The following is a 6,000-nucleotide window of genomic DNA, read 5'->3' as shown; positions in this document are numbered from 1 at the left end:
AAACACGTTTCTTTGAATGTCGCGCTGTAAAATCTTTTTAAGCGCTTACATCAGCAATGCGATTCTGTAAGAATTCTCACGAAATGTTGATAACCAACTTACAGTGATACGCGATTTTGAAACTTGTATCCTATAAATTTAATAATTATGATAGTCAAAGTCGCATAACACATGCTTACATTTCACGCTCATGTTTTGCGGTGAATTTCGAGTTTCAAGAAATTAATTGTACAATCATAATGCAATCCGTGACAGATTTTTTTTTTTTTGTAAATATTATTAAATCGTAATTGACGTGATTATTTATAAAACATTTTTCTAATTATTTCTGCTTATCATTTTACAAAACTGTTGAGTCTTGAATGGTTTGTAAGTATCTATATTGTTAATTTAGTCCTTGAAGATTACTAATAAGACACTAACGCTGCGTCGCGATTTAACTCGCATTTGACAGATTAATTAAGATATAAATAAATAATTAGACAATTACAAACAAGGCTTACACTATGTATTGTATGTTTTAATCATTTCTGTAATAATAATAATTTAATCTAAGTTATTTTTGAATTGTGTTGATAACATTGATATTATATAAGAGGGTTCTTTGACTTTTCTGTTCAATATTGTGAGTCACGTGATTTGTAGTGAGGCTTATATAAGTGATGGAAGCTCCGTACAGAATACTTTACTCTTCTGGAGCAGCAAGGTGTTAACATTTAAGGTACGATATAATTTTGTGATATAGTATAATTGTTATAGTTTGTTAAGTTATTGATGAATATATGAATTGTGTTTTTTGCAATTATCAAGATACAAAGTCAAGTAAGGTAGTTGGTGTTAATGTAAATATTAATTGATACAATATTACGATTACTACAGCTATTATAATAATTAAATAAATATTTGTGTTTCATATATAATCTTCTATTGTCTTAAAACCTTAAAATATATTAAAGCAATAAAGAAATAGAAATTATCTTAAAATATTTTTTATAGAGACTTAATACATTATGTCAGGCATAATGTATTGAGTCTCTATAAAAAATCTAACACATTCAATATGGACTCGAATTATATTCTGGTTTTTAATATGTTCATAATCTCATATGCTTTATAATATAAATATAAAAAATATAAATTAGCAGCTACTTAGGGATAAAAAGGTGAAGTCGTATTTTTATAAGCATTTAAAGCCAGCCCCTTCGCGAACCATATATTTTAATGATATTGTAACATGCACTGTCATAATGTTTTGCTGGTTAAACTACAAGTCATCACAAATGTAAATATTCATGTTATATGTGTAAACATTGGACAGAAATCATAATACATACTAAATAAACACGGTTGTCTGATATGTAACGAATACCATCGAACAGTTTCACAATGTTTGTACAAACGCATGTAGCCAATATTCACAAGCTACGGTTTCATTTGTAGCCAAAAACTTAACTTAAGTATATAGATGTAAGGTATGATTTACGATAACAAGGCATTCGGTCAAAGTTTCATTAAAATGTTCATTTCCTTCAGCGTCACATAAACGGTAATTTGTCCAGCTGAAAACAAACGACGATCGTGATTGAAATGCCATACGGCTGTTAATTTTGTCACCGAACGTGCGGAAGGAGATTTCGTTGAACACATTGTGTAAGTTATTACTAATATCGAAAGGGAGTTTGTTTGTTAATCTTTTATGTAATGACTAATTGACTGATCATTTTTTCACATTGTCACGGGTACAATAAAAGATATGATATGATGATGATATCTTAATAACCTACAGACCCCCCCCCCCTAACACATGGGTGTAGTCGTGGATACCAGATATATGTAGTAATTATGAGTCTACAAAGACTATGATACTTCTATCTCTGGACAAACATTAGTGTGTAATTTATTTAATATAAATGATTAATAACTAAATATAAGTTTTATGCGAAGTGCTCTAGCTCAACGATGTTGAGGTTTCGAGTAAGTCCTAATAAACTAAATAAAGTATTCCTTTGTAAGACATTGTACAAATTGTGCATATTCTAACGGTGCCAAATTAAATAACTAATTTCTAAGAATCGAAAGAATGATTATCCCAAGTAAATACATACATAATTATGCAATTACTGTGAGCGTCAATAGAGCAATGGATTACGGGACGTAGCGATGTAAAAAGTCGCAGGATAGATCCTGACCCCAGGGGCTATTGTCGTACCTACTCCTAACACAAGTGATAAGCTTAAAAGGGGGGGTAAATAGAAATATTAGTAATACCGTAATTAATTTAGGGCGTTGCAACATTAATTTAAAAAAAAAAAAAAATAGTGAGTATTCTATGAAGCTGGCGTTATATTCTAGTATAATAGGGCACATTAACAAGCAACAGTAACCGTTGGCTGTTGGTATAGAAGTATATTATAAATATATTCCCTTTCACGGAATTTTCAATTTGAAAACTTTGTCGTCAAAATTTTTGCAACTCTCAAATTTTACCACTTTACGCTCTCCACACGAGGGCTTAAGCTTAAATCCCCTTCTAAAAATGAACCGACTAAACTCAATAACAGGATACGGTTTACATCGTAATATATAACTTTGATATCGACAGTGGCAACATAATTGAAGCATCAATAGCGCAATAGTTTACGGGCCGCATAGCGATGCAAAATCCGTAGGTTCGATTCTGGGCTATTGTCATCCCCACTCCTAACGCAACTGTTTTCTGTTGGTACTAGTAAAATACGATAGGGATGAAGGTCATATTTGGTATATTGTGAAAGCCCACCTTGAAAGGTTACATTAACAGCCTGTAAATTTCCCCCTGCTGGGCTAAGGCCTCCTCTTCTTTTTGAGGAGAAGGTTTGGCATATTCCACCAGGCTGCTCCAAAGCGGATTGGTGGATACACATGTGGCAGAATTTCGTTGAAATTATACACATGCAGGTTTCCTCACGATGTTTTCCTTCACCGCCGAGCACGAGATGAATTATAAACACAAATTAAGCACATGAAAATCCAGTGGTGCTTGCCTGGGTTTGAACCCGCAATCATCGCTTAAGACGCACGCGTCCTAACCACTGGGCCATCTCGGCTCCTTGAAAAGTTACCTACTAATAATTTTACAGCCAAACACCTTGTATTGATGTGATCCGGCTTAAGCCAGCCAGTGTAATAATCCACGCAAACGGTATAAGAAGTGCTTCATACTTATTAAGGTTTCAGTGTTTATAGCTTAAAGTCGCAATTTACCATCAATTGGGCAATCTGCGTACCTTCCTTTATTTCCTGTCTGTTATTAATAAATATTTTGTTAGTGAAATATATCATTAAAATTTCGATAACATTAGGTAGAGAAAATCTATGCATAGTTCGTGTTTTATATATTTTTTAAAGTCACTTAACGGTAACGCCTAAAATAACAGACTGTATGTGCCACTGGTAGAAAAAACCTTCACTGCTTAGTCTTGCGCGTTTAAATCCAATCAAATAGTACAAAATTGTTCTCGTGAACAACAGTGAACAAAAACATCGTAAAAGAAATCTGGATCAAATACTACATGTGTTACCAACCCGCATTCGAACAGCATGGTGGAACACATTTTCAAACCTTCCCGTGAAGGAGGGAAGAGTTTAAAAAGTATATACCAATAAATACTTGAATCATATGTGCTTCATTAATATCATTTTGAAGTTGATTGTATAAAAGGAATATAATACGTAATACAATGACAGATCAACACATTTAAAGGGAATTTGATCGTATATTTATACGCTTTAAGTAAGTTAGTTTTATACAAGTGAGCTATATCATACACTTGTATGAAACTAACGAGCCAATATGTAGACAAATCTCGTATCTAATAATCTGTATTTTAGCGTTGACTCGCAATTCCGATCCTCTGAGCGAAAAATGAACCAGCGTTCTCATCATCAGTGAAGGCAATGAGACTAGGTGTTATCCTTTTAATAAGGTTTTTGTATTACTAGGTTTGAACTGCAAAGGCAACAAAGTCATCATTTGCAATAAGAGACAAGAGGATTCGTATCGTCATATACTTCTACCAATTTCTAAAATGAAAATTTCATATGATAGAGAAAATATAATTTAGAGTTATTATGACTTTGAGATTTGATCCGTTTATACCGAATACGAACGAAAAGTTATATTAACATAGAGGAAATAAATTTGATGTCCTTCACGCCTAAAAAAATATATAAAAAATATAAATATAATATTAAAAAAAACATATAAAAAATATACGAGATATTCTTTAATAAAATCTGTGTTTCTGAATGAGATTTTTTTCACATCAAATATCAAAAGACGAAAAAAGCAGTCACATTGTATTCTCAATTTATAAACGTTTTGTTTAATATTTAGAAGCCGACAGTAAAAATAGCGTTACAAGCGACTTGAAGAATATCATTTACAAGAAACAAAGGGAAATAGAAAAGAAAAATGATGTGAACAAAACTATAATAGAGACAGATTGTTTTGTACATGCGTATGTATGTCTATCTAAGGAGGTGTTACGCGTCGTTTCATTCGCGTTTAACGTGACTGATACGAGACCGTTGATCCTAGCGTAATGCTCGTAGTCTATCCTCGGTAGTTTTCTTAAAAGTCGGACTGATTTAACTTAACCAGCACGCTTAAACAAAAAACTCCTTAGCTTTACAATATAAATATAGATGACCAATACTATACATTTTTTAATTTGTTAAATCATCATTTTAAAATATCTACGCAGGACCAAAATTATAGACTAAATTTAAACATTATCCAACTCAATTTGTCTTTCTTAACAATGGTTTATATTTTATATGCAGTTAATAATAAAATTTAAGGCTAATGACATAAACAAGTAAGGCATATACTAGACAAAATTATAAGTTTAATAAATGAAATAAAAAAGCCGGTATATTAAATAAAACAAAAACAATAACTAATGGAAACTTGATTCTGAACCTATGATATCTGTATTCAATTTAATTTTTTAAAATGTCCATTTTTAAGTGCTTCTAAGAGTCTTGGATATGATTTTACAATTAATATTTTTCATATAAAAATATCTAATTTCTAAATTTCAAGAGGCTACTGCGTCTCAGAAACCGTTAACTTCTCATATAGACTTTTACGAGTTCTTAGAAGTTTTGATGCCCTGAATGTAAGGAAAGGTCGGAACTTTAAAGAGAAGTAATAACTTTATTTAGAGAGAACGACGTGTCTAATAGGATACGTCAGATACTTACTTTCCTTTATGGCTCCAATTAGGTGGAAAAACTATTGTTCGAATGAAAATATTTTTTTCGAAGCTAAAATCGTCTCACTTGTAAAATGTTAAATTATTTTGCCGTAAAGATTATTTTATTTTCATTTGTATCGTTAATTTCGTTTTTTTTTTTAATACTTCTGGAATATACATATATCACTAAATATACACAGACATTCTTCCAACGGTACACAATCAAACGTGACAAACTCAAAAAGTGAAACAATTCACAATTTCCATTCTTTCATTTTTATGTTTTACTAATGTGCTACCTCATTCTAACATTTAGCCATCCTACACTTCAACAGAAACTTCGATGAAGTGATATCCCGAGCAAAGCGTTAAGTATCTTTCGGCCTACCTTACAAATCGATAGCAATCGTTAAAATTAATGAGCACCTGAGTTTACCTACATTGATAGCTATGGAGTACCACAAGGTTCCAATTTGGGGCCTATGTTTGTTTTGATATACATCAGTAACATTAAGCAAATGGATTGACAACGTGAACTCACCCTGATTATTTTAATTGAGATCCTTGATACATGAAATTTTATCTCAGGAGTTCGTGATTCCAATCCAATATGGTAATAAACCATACATGAAACTAGGGAAATATAATACTACCACAATACTTGTATTCTTCTTCGAACACTAATAAACAAAACTCTAATAATTTTAGTTCAGTTCCTCAAATATACAACTAGTTTTTTAATTACTCTGAGAAAAGGCTG

At 31.7% G+C, this 6,000-nt stretch overlaps 1 protein-coding gene across 1 annotated transcript in view; it reads left to right on the top strand.

The window, feature by feature from the left end:
* The first annotated feature begins 1,445 nt into the window (after positions 1–1,445).
* Positions 1,446–6,000, top strand: part of LOC113402733 (peroxiredoxin-2-like) — a 51,803-nt gene continuing 47,248 nt past the window's right edge. The window contains exon 1 of the mRNA XM_026643042.2: positions 1,446–1,456. The gene's annotated coding sequence lies outside the window, so the exon portion shown is untranslated. The remainder of the gene's footprint in view (positions 1,457–6,000) is intronic.

The sequence above is a fragment of the Vanessa tameamea genome, chromosome 24 (genome assembly GCF_037043105.1).
Source record: "Vanessa tameamea isolate UH-Manoa-2023 chromosome 24, ilVanTame1 primary haplotype, whole genome shotgun sequence".
NCBI classification, from domain to species: Eukaryota; Metazoa; Arthropoda; class Insecta; order Lepidoptera; family Nymphalidae; genus Vanessa; species Vanessa tameamea.
Note: the sequence above shows the minus strand (reverse complement) of the source record. Positions and strands in the feature narration are given on the sequence as shown.